The 24,781-nt window shown below is 35.6% G+C and overlaps 1 protein-coding gene across 3 annotated transcripts in view; it reads right to left on the bottom strand.

Moving 5' to 3' along the window:
- The window catches only part of LOC122800992 (SPHK1 interactor, AKAP domain containing), a gene marked incomplete at its 3' end in the record, with an annotated part of 1,235,108 nt that overhangs the window by 1,209,746 nt on the left and 581 nt on the right, over positions 1–24,781 (bottom strand).

Here is a 24,781-nt window from a genome sequence, read left to right as displayed (position 1 = left end):
GCTGCCCTTCCGCAGCTGTCTGGTATTCTGCGGCAGTTCTGATATACTGCGCATGTGTATACTTATGCAGTACATCAGAGCTGTGGGTCGAAGCAACGGAGGAAGCAAGATCTCCGTTGCTTTTTACAAAGTGTCTCGCTATGTTAAAGGAGTTTAACATAGCGAGACAGCTTTAAAAAAAGCAACGGAGAAAGGAAGATCTCCATTACTTTTTTTAAAGCTGTCTTGCTATGTTAGACTCCTTTAACATAGCGAGACAGTGTCTAAAAAACAACGGAGATCTTGCATTCTCCGTTGCTGTAAAAAACGACTTATACTAATGGAAAAAGTCTGGGTGACTGGACCTTTTCCATTAGTATAAGTCTGATTTACAATGTGCACGCTGACCAATCAGCATGCACGTTTTGGAATATTAATGGGGAGTCGTTGTATAATACACATTTTGCAATGTTTTTATGGGCTTCGCTTCAATATGATTTAATTTTAGAATATGGTTTAGGTGGTCAATCACATTTAATCACATGATTTGTTTTATAGATTATATTTTAAGTGTGTTATGTTTTCATTCTGATGAAATTCTTAGTAAAGGAGAATGACAATACTTAAGTATTATAAATAAACTTGTGTCCTAGTTTAAAAAGTGAACATGGTTTTAGTTTGCATCTTTTTGCTTTTGTCTATCAAAGTTATGCTACATGTGAAATGTACTTAGCCTAAACACAAAACAAACATGATACAGTAATCATTTGTTGTGACTATTAGACAAGCATGCCGCAGGAGTGACCAAATAGCAGCATACATAGTTACTTCTTAGGTATATTGGCTGCTCTTTTTTAATCTGCCAACGTTGCTACAAAAATGATAAATAAAATAAAAAAATAAATAAATAGATACATAAATAAATAAAGCTAAGTAGAATAGTTATTAAAACTGCATTAACAATGATAAAGATGCAGGTTAGACTATATTTAACTTGCTACTGAATCAGTTGAGTGGAACACATTATGGGAAGATAATCTTATGATGGCTAATTTAGATAAAAAAATGCAGCTACCACTACTTGGCTATACTATCTGATATGACACAGTTGTAGCCACCCCCCTTTGCACAATTCTCAGCACAGCAGACCACTAGGTATGAAACTCGGTGAAAATACAGTAATGATGACACAGTTGTAATCTTATTTTAGGCATTGTAATTCTAACATTTAATCTCCCACCTTCATCGCTATTCAATTACAGATTATGTATTGTTGCCATTTAGGAGTATATGCAAAGTAGAGCACAATGTCTAAAAGCTGAACCATGAAAAAAGTTTTTTTATTACACTCTTAATTAAACAAACAATAATGAAAAAGACAGCATATTATGTAGGGTGCTATTAAACAAAGCCTCTGTTGATTTGTAATATATTTGGTATGTGTTTGCATTAGAATTTGAAACATTGTTATTATTCTTTTACATGAAACTGTTAGAATTTAAGGGGGGGCAACATAGTAAATATCTATTTATTTGTTTATTTTCTTTATTTGTATTTCTTGATGGCATTAGAGCACTGATCCTACTGGACCACTTTCAAGCTCAGCCAAGGCATAAGAATTCCAGTGAGATCAAAAATAGTACATAGCAATCACAGCATAATGTTATAATTGTTACACAGAATGTGCACACACACACACACACACACTAATAATACATTGATAAAATTAAACAGAATATACAATTTTTAAGCAATTGTAAGTATAGCATAACGTACAAATGTACTGTTTTGTGCACTTTAAACAACAGTCATATCAGTTAGTTTAATTTAAGACTCTGCATTGCTGCTATCTTGGAAAAGTTTTTTTTTTTTTTTTTTATTATTTTGTTGACCAGAAGTTATACCCATTGTGTGCAAATTGTTTTTGTTTACTTATGAGATGATATTATACAAATGGAATAGCATTCTGTCACTTCAATTTTAGCCCAAGCTCCCATTTTGTCTAAAATCAGCCATGGCAATTTGTGAGATATGATGTTTCACTTGAATTCAATTTTATGTTTGTAGCAAATTTGGTTTTCAAGTCTGGGCATCTGATTTGCAAGTGTTAACAGTCTGTTAAAAATTATGCCTGTGACATAATCTATCAAATCCATGGCAGGTGACCTGACATTCCAAAAGGACAAGGAATTTGGGAAAACTGCAGTGAAAAAAAGTTTCAGTACCAGAAAGTGTGATAGCTTTGACATTTGTTAGAATTTGTCTTACTGGATATACTGAAATAAAAGCCTATCGTGCTTGGTTTCAAAACACAAATAGGTGTCATCCAAACTGTAGCAAAATGTCTGCTCATAAAACACATGGCCTATATTTAACTAATAAATTATGTCACATGACTTGTGTGAAGGAGACAGAGACTGCAGATTAATTCCTGGAATCTGCTTTAAGGAAAATATCTAAAGAAAGACTGACAAGCTTCTTGAAATCCAACAATATAGAAGTATGTCACAGGCAATGATGTTAAATCTGGAAATAGTACTCAAACGATTTTTTGTTAGGAAGATATTCTTCGTTAGCGTGTCAAGGTAGTTACAGTAACAAGTTTATGCATACATCCTACTGGAAAGTATGTAAGAGGATGTAAATCGATGGGAAACTCATCCAGTGAGACATTTACAATCTTCTCTAAGTTAGCAGTAGGTTAAGAAGTCCAGTGCAAGGGATTGATGTGGGCAAATGTCTTCTTCAAGGGACCGTGGAAGACGAAAGCCTCCAATGACTTCTATACAGTGCCTATTCAAGCCTTACTACATGAATCAATGCACACTACAATGAAGCATGTTGAGTCTGAATGTACAAAACAACAAGTTTGCTTTACAGGTCAAATTATTTTCATGACTTCCAGCATAGAATTAAACCAAAAAATGGAGGCTCAGTGACAAGAAAATGATCTTCATTGTGTATTCTGCTGTAAGGGCACAGACCTGTTTCAGGCAGAACATATTTTTGTATCTTTTCATCAAAAAGTTAACAAAGTTCACCACATTGTAGCTTTTAAAAGGCTAGCCTTTGCCAAATTTGTCAGTCACCTAAAAGTTTGAGACTCTTAACTAGGTGACGCCTAAGCCTGAAACTGTCGTAGCAATGTTGGGCTATATTCCAGCTTATCACAGTAATCCAAATCCAGAGTAAAAACAAAGTCCAGAATGTGGCTACTGCAGAGGAAATGGTCCGTGTGTAATGTTTTGACTCTAAGTGAGATGGTTGGATTATTAACTGTAAGTTTTCATATTTTATGCATTTTCTGAAGACCCCCAGCATCACCACTTGTTAGAAGTCTGTAAAAAGGATACCAGTGGCAATATTTGTAGAGACCTCGACTCTACTCATCTGCTGGAAATAAAATGGAAGGGATCCTGCTCTTTAATCTCTCTACCATGGTGTTCCAAAGGACGTTCTAGAACCACTATGCACTGCCTTGAAAGTTAGTTTAGATCTTAAAATAATGGCTATGCCTCCATTTCTCTAGTGAAGTCATCTATGGTGTTATACTGAACAACACCATGGACAGTGGTCTGTATGATAAGACTGGTGTATGCATTAAGGCAAGTTATAATAACGTTATGACAATGCAAGATAAGACATAATTTGCTGAAGCTGTGACAGTCGTGGTCTGATACTGCTTATGCTTGGTAGATTCTCATGGCAGTCTTTGCCTTCTCAGGGTACTTCCTTCAGTTCAATCTCCAGTGATACTTGAGAGAATAAACATTGCAGTCAATGTATTTCGGTGACTTACACTTTATGTACTGGACTTAAAATATCCTGCATCAGCAAACAGCCAAACTCACATATTCAAAGCCGAAAAACTCACAAAAAATCTACAACAGCACCGGTAGTTAACTCAAATTTTTGTCCTGTCTACCAATCAGCAAGAATTTCTGAACTGTGTTTTACTCTTCTGCAAACTAAAAACTGTCATTTCCATTGCCCATGTCAAAAGGTGAAAATGCAACAAAAGGACATCACTGATAGGCAGAACATATTAATATTGCAGAATAAATAATATTATGCAAGTGAAATAAAAAAATGCAGAATTAAAAAACACATGTAATTTATCAAATATATTGTTATCATTTGAGCAACAGCTAGTACAAATGACATGCTGTAATAGTGCCTTTGAAATCAGTTCTAAACCAGGCAGTGGTGTTGACAAGCACAGTATCATAGTACTCAAAAGTAAATTAAAAAGAAGCTGTTAACTCTGTATAAACATAGTAATCTTGAAGTCTGCATATAATAAACTCATGAATAGAGGGTGCATTTCCCAGTCTGTAAATGTTCTCCATACCACATGATGACAGAAGGCCTAAGAGGTGCACTCACGACTACTGCATAAGCACTATAAACCCATACCCTCGTATGTAGTTCAGCTGGTTGATATATTTGCTAGACTAGCATAATAAACTTTGTAGCAAAGACAGCAACTGAAACTATTCTGTGGTAGCCCTTGACTGGCTCAAATACTACAGATTTGAATCCCTACTTATGGGCTGAAAATGGCCTGTGACTGAATTCAGGGTATCTGGGTAATAAAAGTCATCAGCCTGTTCCATCTTACATATATTTCTTACCCCACCAAGAGGATGGAGCCCCAGGTTTGAGCTCCAGGCCTGCAGCATAAGGCACCCAAAAGATCCTAGTTTACTGAGGAAGGCAGAAACCCTAAAGACATAATGGATGAGAAGGGGTGGAAACAGAAGGGAAAGGGATAGAGAAGGAGTGCCCACTGCCAACCTCAAAAGATGACAGAGGGGAAGAAGGATGGAAGACCTACTGCAGCAAAGAAGACACTCAAACATCTATTTATGATAACTGTACTATTTTCATCATGTTTCACTTTGCAGTAACAACAATATGGGAAGATTCCCAAAGCTGAAAAAGGGGAGGTTGAAAAGCAATGTATGCAGATATTAAGATACCCTGCAAGACTGGAGAGGCAAATCCCGCTCTGGTTCTGGAAAAAAATTAGAAGTTTATAATGTTTGGTAAAGGTGTGGACAGAGGACCAAGTAGCAGCCTCTGAGGTTTCTCTGGTGGGAACACCTCTTAGGAATGCAGCAGTGGTAGTTTTAGGTGACATAGAATGGGATATGATGTCTTCCACCCCTTCCAGGTTTTCTTTTCTATGGTCCAATAGAGTTTCCTGGTTCTTAACCATGTGCAACTGGCAACTGAGAGTTTTCAGAGCCAGGGTGGCAGAGGTATAGATATTTTTTTTTATCAGATCTGCCATTTGACAAAGGGATCCTAGAAGGCCTGCCTTTAGCTGCCTAAGGAACCTGAGTGACCACTTGAGGATCAGCAGTAGAATTCTTAAAAAGGAGTGTGTGGGAATCCAGGACCATATGGAATTGATTGGCTTCCTATGACCAGGTGGTTGTGAGTCCAGGTGCAGGGAAGAGTCTAATATGACATCATCTATTAGCATTGTTCAAAGCTTCATTAGATTTAACCACAGGTCAAGTTTTAGGTTTAACAACCAGAGCCTGTTGATTTCCTGGTATAAAACCACTCAACATATTGGTGGAAGTCAGTACAATACCTTCTCCTGTACTCAACTGACTTATTATATGTTACTCAGGGAGACTAACATCAAAAATAAGCTCCATGGCTGCTAGAGTATTCTCTGAGGCTGATGCATCCACATTTCCACTTCTTGGGGTCAAAGTGTCTTTCCTGTGATGTATTTCCTTCTGGCAACTCCCTCCCTGACTAAGCATTGTTCTTGTGGGTTGGATTAGGCTGTTGGATCCACCCACATGTATATTCCCTCTCTAGGCCATGAAAAAACATAGCCCCTTTGAAAATCAAATTGGGTCCCTTTTCACTCTGCAATCTCCGCTCATAGAGTGAAACATTACAGAGTAGTTCTTCAATGAGCTCTCTCTATATTTCTCCTTTGTGAGTATTCCTCAGCTCAGCAAACATTTCATTGATTTCCCCTAGCAAGTGATTGCTCCTCTGGATGAAAATACTCATTCAGTAGACGTGTGTAATTGAAACTAAACTGCAAATTTAGTTCTTTCTAGCGTTTCAGCACCTCAGGAAAACTGTCACCATATGAGGGTATTTTTAAAACACACAACCTTCTGGGTACAATTTTATGATGCAAAGCTGCTTCAGTGTAAAAATGTTGCAACTACAGGGCATTTAAACTTAAACAGTTTACCTTCCACAACCTTAAGTGACATACGAAAGTTATTTACTGAAGATTAGTTAGCAGTAGTCTCATCTACAGCCTCTACTTTAAAACATATATTCATAAATGGATTGTGAGTTGTCTTGAGGATGGATGCTGTCTCTAGCATTCCAGTAACACTGTACCTTATGGTTTTAAGACCAATCTTCTCAGAGCCATTCATTGTACCCATAGGGTTATACTCAAGCACAATATCCACACCTTCAGCCATGGTTCCTTCCAAAATCCCAGATAAAAGGGGCTATGTTTTTTCATGGCCCAGAAAGAATATACACGTGGGCAGATCCAACAGCCTAAGCCAACCCACAAGAACAATGCCTAATCAGGGAGGGAGTTGCCAGAAGGAAATACAACACATGAAAGACACTTCGACCCCAGGAAGTGAAAATGTGGATGCATCAGCCTCAAAGATACTCTAGCAGTCATGGAGCTTGTTTCTTTTTTTTTTAAAACAAGTTTATTATTTTTAACATACAAAATAAATATCATAACAATCTTATACAAGCAATTAAAATGTAAATAGTTATAACATTTAATAAAATAACCAAAGTATTTACAGAGACATCCACTACAAATCAAATCAATTGATTAAACTGTAATGTCTTACTATTGAAACTAAGATTTTTTTAACAGGTTTTGTAAAGTATCCCATATAATATAGTAAGACGTTTTTCTAGTAGTTCTTGATTTTATTGTCATCAATTCCATATGACACACTTCAGTCATAACATTTTTAAATTCATTAAATGAAGGAGGAGTATCTGAAATGCAATTTCTGGTTATTATTTTTCTAGCCACTGCTAGAATGGACCATAATAAGGGAAGTTTAACTTTTTTAACACTTTTAGGAACAGGAGTGTTAAATAATATAAGTGATTTAGAGACAATGAAATTATCTGTGAAAAGAGCCTGCAAAAATCATTGATTAACTTCCAATATTCCTTCAATTTTATACAGTCATAAAACATATGTGCCCAATCAGCATTTATTTCTACATTACATATCTTACATAAGTTGTCTTTATTATTTATTTTATTCATCATTAAAGGTGTATAGAAAGATCTATGTAAAAATTTCCAAGTAAAGAGTCTCCAATTAATGGAAGAAGTAGTTTTATAAGCAGATTCCAATATATATTGTTTATCTTGTTGTTTTGGTGATTCACCATTAATGGAAATGAAATAATTCCAATAGGTATCTGAACTGTAATGAGTTTCTTCTCTAATAATTTTATGTATGTTTGAGAGCTTACCTTTATCAGAAACCCTATGTTGTAAATTTAATATCAAGTAATCAATCAGAATTGGAACAGATTCTTTAACTGTTAAAGACATTAAATCAAGTTTATTAATAAGATGTTGTCTAAAAGTCTGAATTTCTAACCAACATGTTTCTCTCAAATCAAATTCTTGCTTTAAGAAGTCTAAATTTTTTACTTTATTGTCAGACAGCAACTGATACCAATACTTTAAATCATTCTCTGTGACTAAAAGAGTTATTTCAGAGGTGGTTGATAAAAGAATACCTTGTGTATACATTATAGGGAATAGGATAAAATTCCATTCCTTATACTTAGGATGCATAAATATAAATTTACGATAACTGATAATAATGTTTAATGGGTAACTAGCTATATATTTTGGTGTAATAGATGAAGTACAAAATTATTTTAGTAACCATAACATGGGGTTATTTACAATAATATCTTTATGTATTAAAGAGATTTTCATGAAGTGAATGCTAATTAGTTTCCAATAATCTTTCCATCTTGCAACATATGACTGATCTATTAACAAAGTAATAACTTTTATAATAGAAGAGATAGTATATAAATTAAAGTCTGGAAATGAAATGCCCCCTTGAGACAAGCTATTAGTATGTTTCTTTAATGCAATCCTATGTCTATTAGGTGCCCATAAGAAATTTAACATTAGTGAATTCAATTTCTTAATAATTATTTTTATAGGTGGGAGTATTATTGATTGTATTAAGTATAATATCTTAGGGAATATTATCATTTTAATAATTGTGAGTCTCTCTTCCATGGTAAAAAACATATTGTTCCAGCTATTGAAAAGATTTTGTATATTATGAAGACAGTTACTATAATTATTATGTATAATAGATTTAATATCTTTAGTTAATATTATACCTAAGTAAGTTATCTGAGCTGAGTTGGGTATATATTTGTTAAAATCATTAATGAGGACATTTTTTCATGTGTATATTGGTAATATTTTATTTTTTTCTTCATTAAATATCAAACCAGAGATATTTTTAAAATCCATCATTTTATCAACTAAGGACTGCATAGAAGAGTTAGTTCCTGGTGACGTAATTAGAACATCATCTGCAAAAAGTTGAATTTTAGATATTGCATTTTCATCTATATCAAATCCTTCTATATCAGTACTGTTTCTAATCAAATTAGCCCAAGGCTCCATTATTAAAGTAAATAATAGAGGAGAGAGTGGACACCCTTGTTTTGTACCTTTTAATATGGGTATTTTTTGTGAGACATATGTTCCTATCTTAATGTAAGCCAATGCTCCTTTATATAGATGCTCAATTAGATTTACAAATGCATCAGAGAAATTTGTGCACTTCAGTAAGATAAACAAGTAGTCCCAACTTACTGAATCAAATGCTGAACTTATATCAAGACTAATAAGTGTTAAATCTTTCTTTTTCCTGTTTGCATAATCAATTAACATTAAAGTTCTCCTTATATTATCAAAAGTATTTCTATTTATAATAAAGCCTGTATGATCTATATCTATTATGCCTGGAATGAATGTCTTTAATCTATCAGCAAAAATACTCATAAACATTTTATAGTCAACATTAAGTAATGAAATAGGTCTATATGAAGTGCATCTGGTTGGGTCTTTATTGGGTTTTAAAATTGGTGAAATAAATGTGTATTGCCAGGATGGGGGAGTTGTTAACTCATTTTGAGCTAAAATGAAAACCCTATGTATTAATGAGGAAGTACTTTTAGGAAGAATTTTATAAATCTCTGGTATAATACCATCATTACCTGGTGCTTTGTTTGATTTAAGTTTGTTTATTTGTGTAATAACCTCTGTATATGAAATATTTTTATCTATTAGTTTAGTTTGTTGTTTGTTAAGTGTTTTGTTCATGTTTGTAGTTATAAATTTCTTTATTTTATCTTTAGGATCCATGTTAATGTTATTGTGATTAATTTTATGAAAGTGATTTCTAAATTCATCTAATATTTCTGGTAAACTAGAAACATTCTTCTTTTTCCCTGGAGAGAAAATTTCTTTGATATGATTTTGTTTATTCAGCCTTTTTGTTTTACTTTTAAGTCTATGTAAGTATTTGGGACTTATTGAGTAAGACAAAAACTTATATTTCTCTAATGTTATTTTGACTTTATGGGTTAAGATTTCTTTGTATTTCTCATTTAATTTATTTATTTCCTCAATGACTTTTTTGTCCATAATATTTTCTTTATTATTATGTTTGTATGAGTCTAATTTGCTTTGAATATCTAGTAATTCCTTATCCCAAGATTTCCTTTTATTATTATACCATCTGATACTTTGTCCATATAAATATGATTTTAAAGCATCCCAAATGTAAACAATGGAGACATCAGGTGTAGTGTTTAAGTCTAAGAAATGTTGCACTTCTGTAAGTATATAATCTTTATAGTCTTTTAGTTGAGTTAAGTATGCTGGTATTCTTTTGATCTGGACATTATAAGTACTTTTTACCATAAATTCAAAGACAATTGAATTATGATCTGATATAGGACATGAAATGATTTTGGAATTAATTAAGTCTGTTACCATTTGGTTAGAAATAAAGACTCTATCTATTTTTGAATAAGTTTTATATCTGTTAGAAAAAAATGTGTATGGTAATGATTTAGAATCTATCTGATTATTAATATCATTCAAATGATATAAATTAATAAAATCCTTTAAATGTTTTGCATTAGATGTAATTTTCCTTTTTCCTATAGTAGTAGTATCTTTTTCATGTAGGATACAATTAAAGTCACCTGTTAAAATAATATCTCCTATAGAAAATGATATGATCTTATCAAGATGGTGTTTCACTGTATTAATGCCAATTCCTGGTATCCAATATACATTGATTAATGTATATACCTTCCCATTAATCTGTATTGTAACCATACAAAACATTCCTTTATCATCTTTATAAGACTTAATAGTTTTAGGTATGGGCATATTTTTATTCCATAAGATAGCCACTCCTCTTTTTTTCTGTGTGTGTTCTGAGCTAACCAAGACTGTATATTTATTAGTGGCTAATTTATCTATATCCTTTTTCAGGAGATGTGTTTCTTGAAGGAATATTAAGTTGGCTCTATGCAAATTAATATATCTCATTAAACTTGCCCTTTTACATGGGTTATTCAATCCATTAATGTTTAAAGAAATTCCTTTAAGAGATACCATTTAGCTTTTATAAACATATAAGACATATAATCAGACTGACAATTAACAAAATAAGTGATATTATGTCTCCTCCTTTAGGTGTTCCATTAATTATAGCTGTATTTAATGAAAATCTTATGGAATTTTGTGTAAGTTTCACTTTTATTTGTAGTGACAATGAGTTTATAAAATGTGATGTGGATGTCAGAACTATATACATATAACAATAATCAGGTGAAAATAATGTTTGGATTAAACATTGCACCCAGCCTGGAGTTGAAAACTCCAACTTCGAGTAGCACATACCACTCAAGTTATCCCCCTATCCTAAGCAGTAGTACCTCAGCTGCCACCAAATTAATTTGATACTAACTATTATTAACTAAAGTTAACCTCATTTAATTTGATTATCTATTATAACAAAGCTAAACAATTTATAAAACAGCTTCATATAAACATATAAGAACATTTAGAAACAACTCATATTACTATGTACATCTATTCTGTATAATACACTCATAATCAAAATAGCATTCCAACAATCTTGATAATGGGAGCAGAGAAGAGAGAGAGAGAGAGAGAGAGAGAGAGAGAGAAAAGGAATATCCATATGTTAGTTTATTAAAAGTTTGTAAGAATAAGTTCTTATTATATGTTTATGTTCATTTGAATTCAATAACATATATTATCTTAGGCTATTATGGTTCAGACATTACTTATATTAGGGTATTCCCACTTTCTGCCATAGTAATGCAGTTAACAGTTTTTAAAACTTTAAATTACTTGCACCAAAAGCTTTCTTCTCATATTTATTATTGCCAATTAAATAAAATATTTATTCTCATGCATACGTTAAAAGATCATACTGCACAGCAATGTTAATTCCTAGTTATACATAAATCATTGTGATGAAAGCCATCTGTATTTTATATATCTGAACTGCAGCTTTAAAACATGTCACATGACAATTTCTTCTTAAATATAATCATAATGATACATGTGCTTGTCAGTTAGTCAAGGCAAATGATTTATAACATTATATATGTTTAAATCATAAGTATTTATATACATTAAAGTGCTGCAGTCATATAAGCTTTCAAAAACAAGTGTATATGTGTTTTACCTTCTATGCCTTCTAAAATATCTCACTTGTTTACTATGGCATACTAAGTCATTTAAAATCATTATAACGTTTATATTTTATAAATTACATCTTAAATAAGTAAGTTGTTATAAAGAATAACTCACATTTAGGTGTCATAAAGTTCGTTTTTCATCACAAAGTCACGTTTACAGCAGTTCTACTTCCTGAAACAGTATACTTCTTGAATCTGCGATGTGTCAGTGTGAAATCAGGGGTCAAAGTTCAAAATGGCTGCTTTCAGCTTCTCTGCGTGTATTCTGAGTGTTGAAGCTTTTAAAACGATTCGAGGACACTATTCACGAGGAAACCCACATCCCAGATTGTCTCCCATAACATTCTGGCGGGAATTTTAGTAAAAGCAAGTGACTGGCATTCATTTTGTTATACAAATGAATCTAAACAGTGCAAAACCTTCTCGAAGTATTTTACAAGTCATTACAGTCTCTATGACAGTGAAACCAAGCCTACAGATATTTAACATAAATACAACTTATTTTTATATGCCCCATTTCATTTTCTCATACAGATCTTATTACATACATATATCAGTATTATCAGAAGCATATAACTGTATATATAAGACAGAGAGAGAAAGAAACGAAAAAAAAAAAAAAAGAAAGAAAGAGAGAGAGAAGAAAGAAAAAAAGGGACCTACAAAGAGTATCTACAAAGATATATTACTTGCTGTTTGTTTTAATAGAGTTGAACATGAGACATATTACTTACAACTACTTTAGTTCTAATTAATTGCAATTATATCATGACATATTATTAGAAATCATGTATAAGCAGTTAAGTCATGGTATAATATTTAGCAACAGTATTTAAATAGCATAAATAATTTTAAAGAACTAATAAGTTATTTTTCCCCTTATTCCATATTTTTCATCAAACTTCTCTCCCTGCCCTCCCCCACCCCTCACTAAATTCATAGTTTAGAGAGAATGCCATTATTTAAAACAAGAAGAGAAAGGAAATGTATCAAATTACTAACCTTAGGTCTCTTTATCACAAAGAGAAACAAGTTGATTCATAGCAGGTTATTTGTTCCTCAGAAAGTTTGATTATTTATAAAACAAAAACAGTTCTTTGCACACAAAAAAGTAACTTTGAATAAATCTTTAAGATATTTGTGGCTTTCCTGAAAATGTAGTAACTGTAATTAAAGAGTTCAAAGAAATATAGAACATGTCATTTGTTTTTTAGTCTTTTTTGCTTCTCCGAAGTCTATCAAGAAGTTCCCGTTGCCATCCTCTTTAGCAAAGGACTTGCCCATTCCATATCTTCTATTTTATCTAATATTTTATTTTTTTTAATATACAGCAAAGCAGAGTCCAAGTCTTCAAAAATTCTAGGGCCATCAGGTAAAAAGATTTTTAGTTTGGCAGGAAATAAAAGATGAGTTTTGAACTGTGCTTTCTTAAGCTCTCTTATTAATGGCAAAAAACTTTTCTTTTAGTTATTACCAAGGAAGAATAGTCATTGTCAAAACGCACAGTTGCCTCATTAATTTTTATAGGTGCTTTAGCCCATGCAGATTTTAATACCATCTCCTTGTCATAAGATGATAAAAATCTTACAATAACTGATCTAGGATACTTTTTATTAGTATTAGAATTAGATAAAGATCTATGGGCTCTTTCAATACCAAAAGAAAATGCTTCTGACAGATCTAAAGTTTTGATAAGCCAAGTACTTAAAAAGGAAGTAATGTTGTTACCTTCTATATTTTCTGGCAGTCCAAAAATCCTATTATTATTGCGTCTGGATCTGTTTTCCAGGTCATCAAGTTTGGATTGAAGGTGTGTGTTCTGTTTCAGTAAAAATTCAATGTTAATTTCTTCTTCCTGAATTCTGTTGTCCATATCATTAAGAGTCTCTTCTATACCTGTAATTTGAGCTTTCTGGTGTTGTAAGTCTTGATGTAACAAATCCATTTGTTTTGTGGTTTTTTTCTATAAAGTTATCAATTTTAGCATCCAGTCTGTCCATTTTAGTTGTTAGTTGCTGAATAGTTGTTAGTAAAGACTGAAGCTCTTTCTTGATGCTGGAATCCTGACTGTTAGCCTTACTGGAACTCATTCTGAACAGAGGTGATGAAAGAGAAATTTCCAAGATGATTTCAGACAGGAAAATTATTTAAATTTTCTTTCTTTTTTAGATATTATTCAAGATACTGATATTCCAAACCTATTTAGAAAGAAAATTATTACATTAGTTGAATTTTAAAGTAATTATTTCCTGTCAGTGTAGTTATGTTGGTGGAGCTGAAGAAATCTGCTGCTATCCTGTGTTCATCCTTGGCCACGCCCCCCATGGAGCTTGTTTCTGATGGTAGTCTCCCTGAACATGTAATAAGTCAGTTGAGTACTGGAGAAGTTATTGTACTGCCTTCAACCAATATGTCGAGTAGTATTATTCCAGGAAATCAAGAGGCATAGGTTGTTAAACCTAAAACTCAACCTGTGGTTTAATCTAATGAAGCTTTGAACAGTGCTTCTGCCCTCACCACATCTCAGCCACTGAACCCTGTTTTTTAGAGAAAGCTCTACCTATACAGCAGGAGAAATGGAAGGGGGCATTTGCAGAGACAGCAACACAGGCCCAGGACAGGGTTGGACAGTTCATTGAAATGGAGGAAACCAGAAAGAAGAGGATGGTAGCAGGTGATTTAGTTTTTAATTTATCATAATTTGAACTCACTAAAGAACAGCTTGCAGTACTGAATAAAGGACTTTCCTTTATTCCAGCAGTTAAAACAGACTTAACGGATGTCTTTCTGGACTTGAAGTTGTTTGCTAGAAATGTAATGTTAAGTGTGATATTTCCAGACAAAGTTCAGTCGCATGATTTTTTAAGAAACCAATTGTTTTTACCCCTGAATTTAAACCAGCCTTAGAGGCTTTTTGAATGTATGTGAGAATGACTTAAGGAATTGTTTAGCAAATAAGTGTAATGGTGAAACCTTTTATAACTTGATCTCTAAAGAAATGGAAGCTTTGCATGATTTAATTAAGGCACAGCATTTAATGATTAGACCAACTGACAAGGGTGGAAGGATACTGGTTCTAGACAAAAGTAATTACATTGAAAAGATGTCTAGCATGTTAAATTATGAAGACGTTTATATGAAGTTGCAAAGATTTCAAGTTACTGGAATTAACAGAGTTAATTTTTATTTATATGATTTGCTGATGACAAATCAGATTGATTATGATTTGTATAGCTACTTCACAGTTGAACATCCCAGAATACCCATTATTTATAGATTACAGAAAATGCATAAAGATCCTGTCAACCCCCTCTCCGACCTATAGTTTCAGCAAGAGGGTGGCTGACTGAGACCATCTCTATATATGTGGAAAAGCAACATAGACTGGTTCTTGACACCATTACAACTGTGTTGAAGGATACAAAGCAATTCCTACAAGACCTATACCAATGACCAATAAGTTTAGATGATTTGAATGACACTTTGTAACCTTAGATGTTAATTCACTTTTTACGGTCATCACAAAAAATGTAGGAATAGATAGTGTAAGGCTTTTTTTGACATCTGATAGGGTTTTTTCTAACTCTAAGATAGAGCTATTGTGTCTACTACTGGATCTAATACTAGAGAATGTTTTCATCTTTGAATCAAAATATTATCTGCAGAAACTGGGGGTTGCAATGGGCATGGCATGTGCCAACTCTTATGCCAATATTGTCTTGGCTTATTGGGAAAAAGCAGTCAGTTTTTGCAGATGTTAGGTTTAGTTTACCTATGAAATTTTACAAATGATTTGTAAACGATGTCTTTTTTGTTTACTGCTGGAGTTTGTAGATTATATATAAAATACAACTACCTTTCTTTCTTTACTATGCATTACTTTGCTGAGGATATTGACTTTCTTGACACTGTTATTAAGAAGGATGAGCTAGGCAGCATTTGCACTAGTATGTATTGGAAGCCCTGTAGGAAGAACATCATCCTACACAACACTAGCATACACCCTAGGCACATTCCAAGGAATGTGGTTACAAATCAGGTGCCCAGAGTAATGAGATTGCACACAAATTAAACTAAGCTGGAAGAAGCTCTGGAAACTTTACGTATAGAACTGTTAGAGTGTGGTTACAAAATATGAGTCATTGAATGGGCTATTAATGAGGTTAAATCTGCCACTGGGAATGAGGTTAGACCCTATTTCTCTGACCCCCTAAACCAACGAGCTCAAGAGAAATGTTTACCTGAAGGTAATGCAAGTAGGGTAACTCTAACGTGTTCAAGCAACATTATCGTCATATGTGATGTGGTGAAAAAGAACTGGCCAATACTCATAACGGACCTAAGTGTAGGTAATGTGGTCGGACCCCATCCACGATTCTCCTTTAAAAACAATAAAACCCTGAGGCACATCTATGTTATAAACAGAACTATATAGACAGGGTGCATTCTGTAAGGAGCGGTACATATGCATGTAGATCATGTACTGCCTGTAGGTATGTGTGCATGGTTACTTCTGTTACACATCCTGGAACTATGAGAAAGACTGAGTTTAGTTTTTATGCTGACTACACAGATAAGAACATAGTGTATTGGGCACAGTGCACTGTATGTGAAGGGTTCTATATTGGGAAAACCAATTGAACGCTAAATGAAAGAGCACTTGAGCATAATAATGATATACGCACTAGATAAGCAAGTAATATGCTAGCCAAACATGTGATAGAAACTGATGATACACATCATTTTAAGTTTTTGATTCTGCATAAACCTAGTACTAATAAGAGGAGGTGATATAGCTAATGAAACAGAATATATTGAGTTAAGATGGATTCTTGACCTGAGGGCTACTGTACACCAAGGTCTGAATAATGCTGTGTCTAAGTCCTGCTCTGAAGACAAGAGGATTGCATCATTAATTGCACTATGTGATGTGACATCCCTTAATTGTATGGCTGGTTATTTGTATATAAGGTTTTAAGTGTCTTTTACTTTTTCATGATCTGAAAAAGCACGTAAGTCGCAAAAGAGCTCACCAGTTTATTTTATGTACATCTATTACTGTTATTAAAACAGTTTTTACTCAACTTCAGCCTTTTGGATGTCCTTTTTGGAATATTATTGTGTTTGGACTTGGTCTGGGTTCCTACTGAGCTTTTGTTATAACATCAACCTTAGACTTAGCTGACAACCATTGTATTTCTGTTTGTGTGGACATGGATGGACCAGGAAGCAAACTGGACTCCAAAGAGTACTCAACAATGATCTCCAACATGCCTTTGGTCATTGGAAGTGAGTGTGAAAACATCTCTGGTCCTTTGATGATCACAAACCTGGGTGGACTAGCCAATGTTTAACTGTGCCATCTTCTTCTTCTTCTTTCAGCTGCTCCTGTTAGGGGTCACCACAGTGGATCATCTGTTTCCATTTCTTCCTGTCCTCTGCATCTTGCTCTGTCACACCAACCACCTGCATGTCCTCTCTCACCACATCCATAAACCTTATCTTAGGACATCCTCTTTTCATGTTACGTGGCAGCTTCATCCTTAGCATCTTTTTCCCAATATACTCTGCATCCCTCCTCAGCACATGTCCAAACCAACGTAATCTTGCCTCTCTGGCTTTGTCTCCAAACCTTACAAACTGGGCTGACCCTCTAATATACTTATTCCTAATCCTGTCCATCCTCGTCACACCCAGTGCGAATCTTAACATCTTTAACTCTGCCAAGTCCAGCTCTGACTCCTGCCTTTTTGTCAATGCTACTGTCTCCAACCCATATAACATAACTGGTCTCAGTAACTTCTTGTAGACCTTTCCTTTCACTCTTACTGGTACTCGTCTATCACAAATCACTCCTGACACTCTTCTCCACCCACTCCATCCTGCCTGTACTCTCTTCCACACTCACCATTACTCTGAACTGTTGATCCCAAGTATTTAAACTCATCCAACTTCTCCACCTCTACTCCCTGCATCCTCACTATTCTGCTATCCACCCTCTCATTCACACACATATATTCTGTCTTAGTCCTGCTGACCTTCATTCCTCTTTTCTCTAGAGCATATCTCCATCTCTCCAGGGTCTCCTCCACCTGTTCCCTACTCTCACTACAGATCACAATGTCATCTGCAAACATCATAGTCCACAAGGACTCCTGTCTGATCTCATCTGTCAACCTGTCCATTGCCATTGCAAATAAGAAAGGGCTCAGAGCTGATCCTTGATGTAATCCCACCTCCATCTTAAATGCATCCGTCACTCCCACCACAGACCTCACCGCTATCACACTACAATCATACATATCCTGTACCACTCTTACATACTTTTCTGACACTCCTGACTCCTGACTTCCTCATACAATACCAGAACTCCTCTCTAGGCACCCTGTCATATGCTTACTCTAAGTCCACAAATACACAATACAACTCCTTCTGATCTTCTCTGTACTTCTCCATCAACACTCTCAGAGCAAACATTGCATCTGTAGTGCTCTTTCCTGGCATTAAACCATACTGCTGATCACTAATCACCACCTCCTTTCTTAACCTAGCTTCCACTACTCTTTCCCATAACCTCATGCTGTGACTGATCAATTTTATCCCTCTGTAGTTACTACAGCTCTGCACATCACCCTTATTCTTAAAAATTGGTACCAAAACACTTTTTCTCCATTCCTCAGGCATCCTCTCACTTTCCAAGATTTCATTAAACAATCTAGTTAAAAACTCCACTGCCATTTCACCTAAACACTTCCATGCTTCCACAGGTATGTAATCTGGACCAACAGCCTTTCCCCATTCTTCATCCTCTTCATAGCTATCCTTACTTCTTCCTTGCTAATCCACTGCACTTCATGATTCACTATCTGCACACCATCCAACCTTCTCTCCCTCTCATTCTCTTCATTCATCAACCCCTCAAAGTACTCTTTCCATCTGCTCAACACACACTCCTGGCTTGTGAGTATGTTTCCCTCTTTATCCTTTATCATCCTTACCTGCTGCACATCTTTCCTAGCTCGGAAGCTCTGTCTAGCCAATTGGTACAGGTCCTTTTCTCCCTCCTTAGTGTCCAACCTTTCATACAACTCCTCATACACCTTATCCTTAGACTTTGCCACCTCTCTCTTTGCCATGCACCTCATCTCCTTATACCCCTGTCTACTTTCTTCATCTCTCTGACATTCCCACTTCTTCTTCACCAACCTCTTTCTCTGTATACTCTCCTGTACTTCCTCATTCCACCATCTGCTCTCCTTGTCCTCCTTCCTCTTTCCAGATGTCACACCAAGCACCTTTCTAGCCATCTCCCTTTCTAGCTCTGCTGTAGTTACCCAGCTATTTGGTAACTCTTCACTGCCACCCAGTGCCTGTCTTAACTCTTCCCTGAACTCCACCTCAAAATTACCCTTTTTCAATTTCCACCATTTGATCCTTGGTGCTGCCCTCACACTCCTCCTCCTCTTCTTGATCACCAATGTCATCCTACAAACAACCATCCTATGCTGCCTAACTACACTTTCCCCTGCCACCACTATAGAGTCTCCAATCTCCTTCAGACTGGCCCTTCTACGTAAGATATAATCCACCTGTGTGCATCTTCCTCCACTCTTGTATCTCACCCTATGCTCCTCCCTCTTATTAAAATACATATTCACCACAGCCATGTCCATCCTTTTCGCAATATCCACTACCATCTGACCTTCTGCATTCCTTTGCTTAACACCATACCTACCCATCACTTCCTCATCCCCCCTGTTCCCTTCACCAACATGCTTATTGAAATCTGCTCCAATTACCACTCTCTCACCCTCATCCAACTCACTCCAAAGTTTTTCTTTCTCATCCATCGCACACCCAACTTGTGGAGCATATGCACTAACAACATTCAACATTACACCATCAATTTCCAGCTTCATAAACATCACTCTATTAGACACTCTTTTCACCTCCAAAATACTCTTAGCATACTGTTCCTTCAGGATAAGCCCTACACCATTTCTCCTCCTATCCACACCATGATAAAACAATTTGAACCCACCTCCGATACACCTAGCCTTGCTCCCTTTCCAACTGGTCTCTTGCAAAAACAATATACCAACCTTCCTTCTGTCCATCATATCAGCTAGCTCTCTCCCTATACCAGTCATACTGCCAACATTCAAAGTTCCTACCCTCACTACCACAGTCCTAGCCTTTACCTGCCTTTGGGCATGCCTTTCTCCTCTTCTCCTCCTTCGGCCAACAGTAGCCCAATTTCCACCAGCACTCTGTTGGCCAACAGTACTGGTGATGGTCGTTGTTAACCCGGGACTCGACCGATCTGGTATGTTTATCTGTACTGTTGTCCGCATGTATGATTTGGCAAAATTTTATGCTGGATGCCCTTCCTGACGTAAACCTCCCCATTCATCCGGGCTTGGGACTGGCACAAAGAAATGCACTGGCTTGTGCATCCATCTGCCACCCTAAAATGCTTCAGACATTTCTCTCTACATTTATGAGAGGGGTCAAAAACAGAACTGGCAGATATGATAGCGCATGAAAATCCCTGATGCCTTCTTTCCTTTTTTATGAATGGTTTAAGGGATTGATCCCTATATTGGATAGTACATGTGTTAAAGTGAGTACAACGGGGACAGTTAGGAACATTGTGCTCCAGGCCTAAGCAAAAATAACAACGGGTATAAAAGTTCCAATATGACATTTGGTGTCCCTTCATCCTATACAGATCATCCTCCACTAGTTTACTGTAAGCCGCAACTAAGGGGTGTATTGATGGTACGAATGTACTAGGTTTCCTGTAGGGGTGGCAGGATGTAACATCCGATCCATTATATTCTATTTTCAACGACAAATTTCTGACAAATAATTTAAAATTTGTCGTTGAAAATAGAATATAATGGATTGGATGTTACATCCTGCCACCCCTACAGGAAACCTAGTACATTCGTACCATCAATACACCCCTTAGTTGCGGCTTACAGTAAACTAGTGGAGGATGATCTGTATAGGATGAAGGGACAGTATGGTCCTCGTAACAGGAATAGATATAATCTTACCTTTAGACAAAGAGAAGCTTTGACCAGGCTGTGTAATAACCAGGACATTATCATCCGCCCAGCCGACAAAGGGGGAGGGATTGTTGTATTTGACATTGTTAGATATCAGCATGATATGATGAATATGCTAGAAGAAGTGAAGTTCTATGAGTCTGTTTCAGAGGATACTGTTGATTTCATTATCAATAGGATACAGGCAATATTGAAAGATTTGTTCATGAACAAAGTTATTGATCAAGCCTTATTTGAATTCTTGTATGTTACACATCCGTTGATACCAGTCATACAAGGTCTTCCGAAGATTCATAAGGACTCTACTTTGCCACCAATGAGACCAATAGTGGCTGGAAGAGGGTAGTCTACTGAACCCCTCTCCATATATATAGAGAGTAAGTTGAGACCAGTGGTAGAAGCTAATTGTTATATTCTCAAAGACACTAAACAATTCTTGTTAGACCTCTATCAATATACCAATTCTTGTATATATTTAGAGGGATCTCTCTTGGTGACGATGGACGTCCAATCACTGTTCACAGTCATACCCAATATGGAGGGTGTTGATATGATCAGTACTTATCTAAGAAGGCTAGAGTTATTATCGAGCATTGATATTGAGTTGCTTCTTAACCTATTAGAGATTGTTTTAGGGTCGAATGTGTTTTGTTTTCAGGAACGGACATTCCTTCAGCGAGATGGCGTAGCAATGGGCACTTCATGTGCCAATAGCTACGCCAATCTCGTTATGGCTGAATGGGAACATAGACATCTGTTCCAGAATGAGTTTTACAAGGATTATGTTCCATTCTACAGGCGTTTTGTAGATGACCTGTTCCTTGTTTGGACAGGTACACCTACACAATTGGAACATTTCATTCAAGAGATTAATACGGTTACAGATTTTTTGAATTTTACTGTGGAATGGTCTGATAAATGTATTCCATTTCTAGATGTATATGTTGAGAAATTAGCAGATGGGATGGTCAATACAGGCCTGTATCGTAAGCCATGCCATAGGAACACCCTTTTGCATCGTCATAGTATGCACCCAGGCTTTGTCTACAAGAACATCGTTCGTGGACAAGCCATGCGTGTTTCCAGATACACACCTGTTGATTCAGTATATAGAACGGATATGAATGACTTGGAGAACAGGTTGAGAGAAAGATGCTATAGTAAGACTGATTTCAGGTCAGGGATGGATGATATTTCAGATCTTAGGGATACTAGAGCCAAGCCCTATTTCTCTAATGGGGCTGATGATTACTATCTAGCTAAGACTGATGATGACCACACAACTGTCAGTTTGCAAGGGCAGACTCAGCAGGTAGTTTTTCCAGTGTATTATACAAAAGACATAGGCTCTATTAAAGATATCTTTATTAAATTCTGGCATGTTTTATCAGTGGACCCTAAAATTAAAGAGATCACCTAGGTTTGTATATCGGAACAAGAAGAACCTTAAGAATCTTTTATGTTACCCAAAGACAATACACCGAGATTTGGATATTAATGAACATTTTTCTGTACCATGTAATAGATGCAATTTTTGTTCCTACATTCTTACAGACCCGATTTTTGCACATCCTTTGGGTCTAGGTGACTATACTATACGTGCACGTGGTAATTGCATGTCCAAGAATGTAGTATATATTGCATCCTGTGTAGCCTGTTCGGCATTCTACATAGGCAAAACGAATCGCTGTCTTAGAGACAGGATTCGTAAACATGTGTATTATATTAGGAAGGGTCACTTGCACAATGCGCTTGCCAAACACGCACATGACAGTGGTACGGATCATTATTTTAGATTTAGGATTTTAGAACAGGTTTTTAAAACTCATAGAAGGGGAGACATTGAGAATTACACGGAGGCCAGAGAGACATATTGGATCATTAGGTTTAGATCTGATATGCCACCAGGACTCAATGGTAAAGTTCCCTTACGTCCACTTTTGAAATTGAGGAGGTTAAGATATGATAAATGAATTAGAAATTTTGAGTCCATTATTCCACCATGATGGGCATTACAAGTTTTATTTTCATATGTTACCAGCTTTTATACACTGGACTCATGTGCATTTAGTAAGCATCAGTAATTGCATTTCACACACATATTTTTTAATGATCTGCTTTATAATGATGCATTTTTATTGCACTTGTTTTTATGTTTTAGAATGTGTTCTAATAAGGGTTGATACAGCTTTAAGGAGTATTCCTTAGTTTGGCACCTTTTTGTATATTTAAATGTTGAATATTGTTGGTTTATTTGTAATAAGGTCTGAAGAAGCTACTAAGCGAAAGCGCTAACCTATTTGCATTGCAATAAACTTCCTTTTTTACCATTGAACTGCGTTGGACTGCATTGCATTTTATGGACTTGGAGTTATTTCGCGTATGGGATTTTACATCAGTGTTTTGAACCCCTTCATTGCTTTGCTCTATTGCTGTGTATTTATTTATATAATGAAAGATTCCTCAATGGAACAGTGAACTCTAGTCTTCAGACCAGCCAATGCAGTGTATAGATGTGGGTGCTTCAAGTTCCGATGGCAAGAACAGGCTGTAAGATGGCAATGGCCAGTGACCCTTATACCCAAACATCCTGCATCAGGTACAGGGTGTGCCAGCCCAGGAGGAAGGATACATATCTCTGGTATTCAGGCCAACCAAGTGCTAGCACAGTAAGAATAACCCATTTTGTTAGTACTTCAACAGTGAAACAAGATGAACATCTGAAATTATGCTGTAAGGTTTGGAACAGAATAATAAAAATGTAACATGCTGAAGTTTCTCTATCTAGACATCCTATTACTTTATTCATTCAGTTATATTTGATAATGGTTGGTTTCTGCATTTGTCATATCAAATGGCGGTACACTGCATTCTCCAATCCCAGACCTAGGGTAGCATTCTCTGGTAGCCCACTGTAATTGAGATAACAAGTCTACTTGTTCAATCACCAGCTACACTTTGATTAGTAGTCTAATGCAGAAAAGAGATGAAATAATAGTGATCTTATATCAGCTTTTCTCAGTTAATGGAGCCTCCTCCATAGCAGTTACTTTCAGAGTTGCCTGGTAGAAGTCACATAAAGGCAATCAAGACGTAAAAATGTGAAGCTAGCTTAACTATCTTTCCATATACAACCACATAAATAAAGTTTTACTTGGTATATGAACTCCAAGTATGTCTACTTTTACTAAAGGAATTTGGATGTAAAAAATAAAAAAAATATATATATATATCCAAAGCTAATGGGATCATTACAGTCACAAATTCCAGAATTCAGTTCTTGACAATGGACAGAATTCAGTACCCAACCTCGGGTGCCTCAGGCTAAGAGGGGTAGCATGTGGAGTCTAAAACAAAAAACACTGTGCTTTATATAAACTGTATCAGCTGAAGACAGTGCCAAAATGCTGAAGGAATGTCATACTTATTTGTAGCATAATAAGACAGTCTAGTGTTTGAGGAAAGGAAAAGCTTAGTGAAATGGCAAATTTTCTTCTAGAGTATTATTTTATGATAAAAGCCTAAAACTGCTTACGCTGCTTAATGAGCAGGTAACTGCATTGTGTTTTTTGTATGATTCAATAATTCAGTAGTTATAAAAGTGACTGGATGAGAATTTGAGAGACTGTTTTCTGGCATTGGTGTCATATTAAGAATTTCATTATGCTGGGAGTGTGCATGTAAACAGACCTAAAAACAGATGTGATAACAGTGTGCAAGTGTATGCTAATGGGACAAACTGTAGACTAACGCCATGTGGGAATATATTTATAGTCCAGCTCCTGAAGGTCACATGCGCTATTTGGAAAATGGATTCTTGTAAAAACAATAGTGAGCTGCACATAATAGCATACAGATGTAAACGAGGTGCTTGCTTCACAATGCTGTCTGTTA

The sequence above is a fragment of the Protopterus annectens genome, chromosome 4.part1 (assembly GCF_019279795.1).
Source record: "Protopterus annectens isolate FY-2018-M chromosome 4.part1, PAN1.0, whole genome shotgun sequence".
NCBI lineage: Eukaryota > Metazoa > Chordata > Ceratodontiformes > Protopteridae > Protopterus > Protopterus annectens.
Note: the sequence above shows the minus strand (reverse complement) of the source record. Positions and strands in the feature narration are given on the sequence as shown.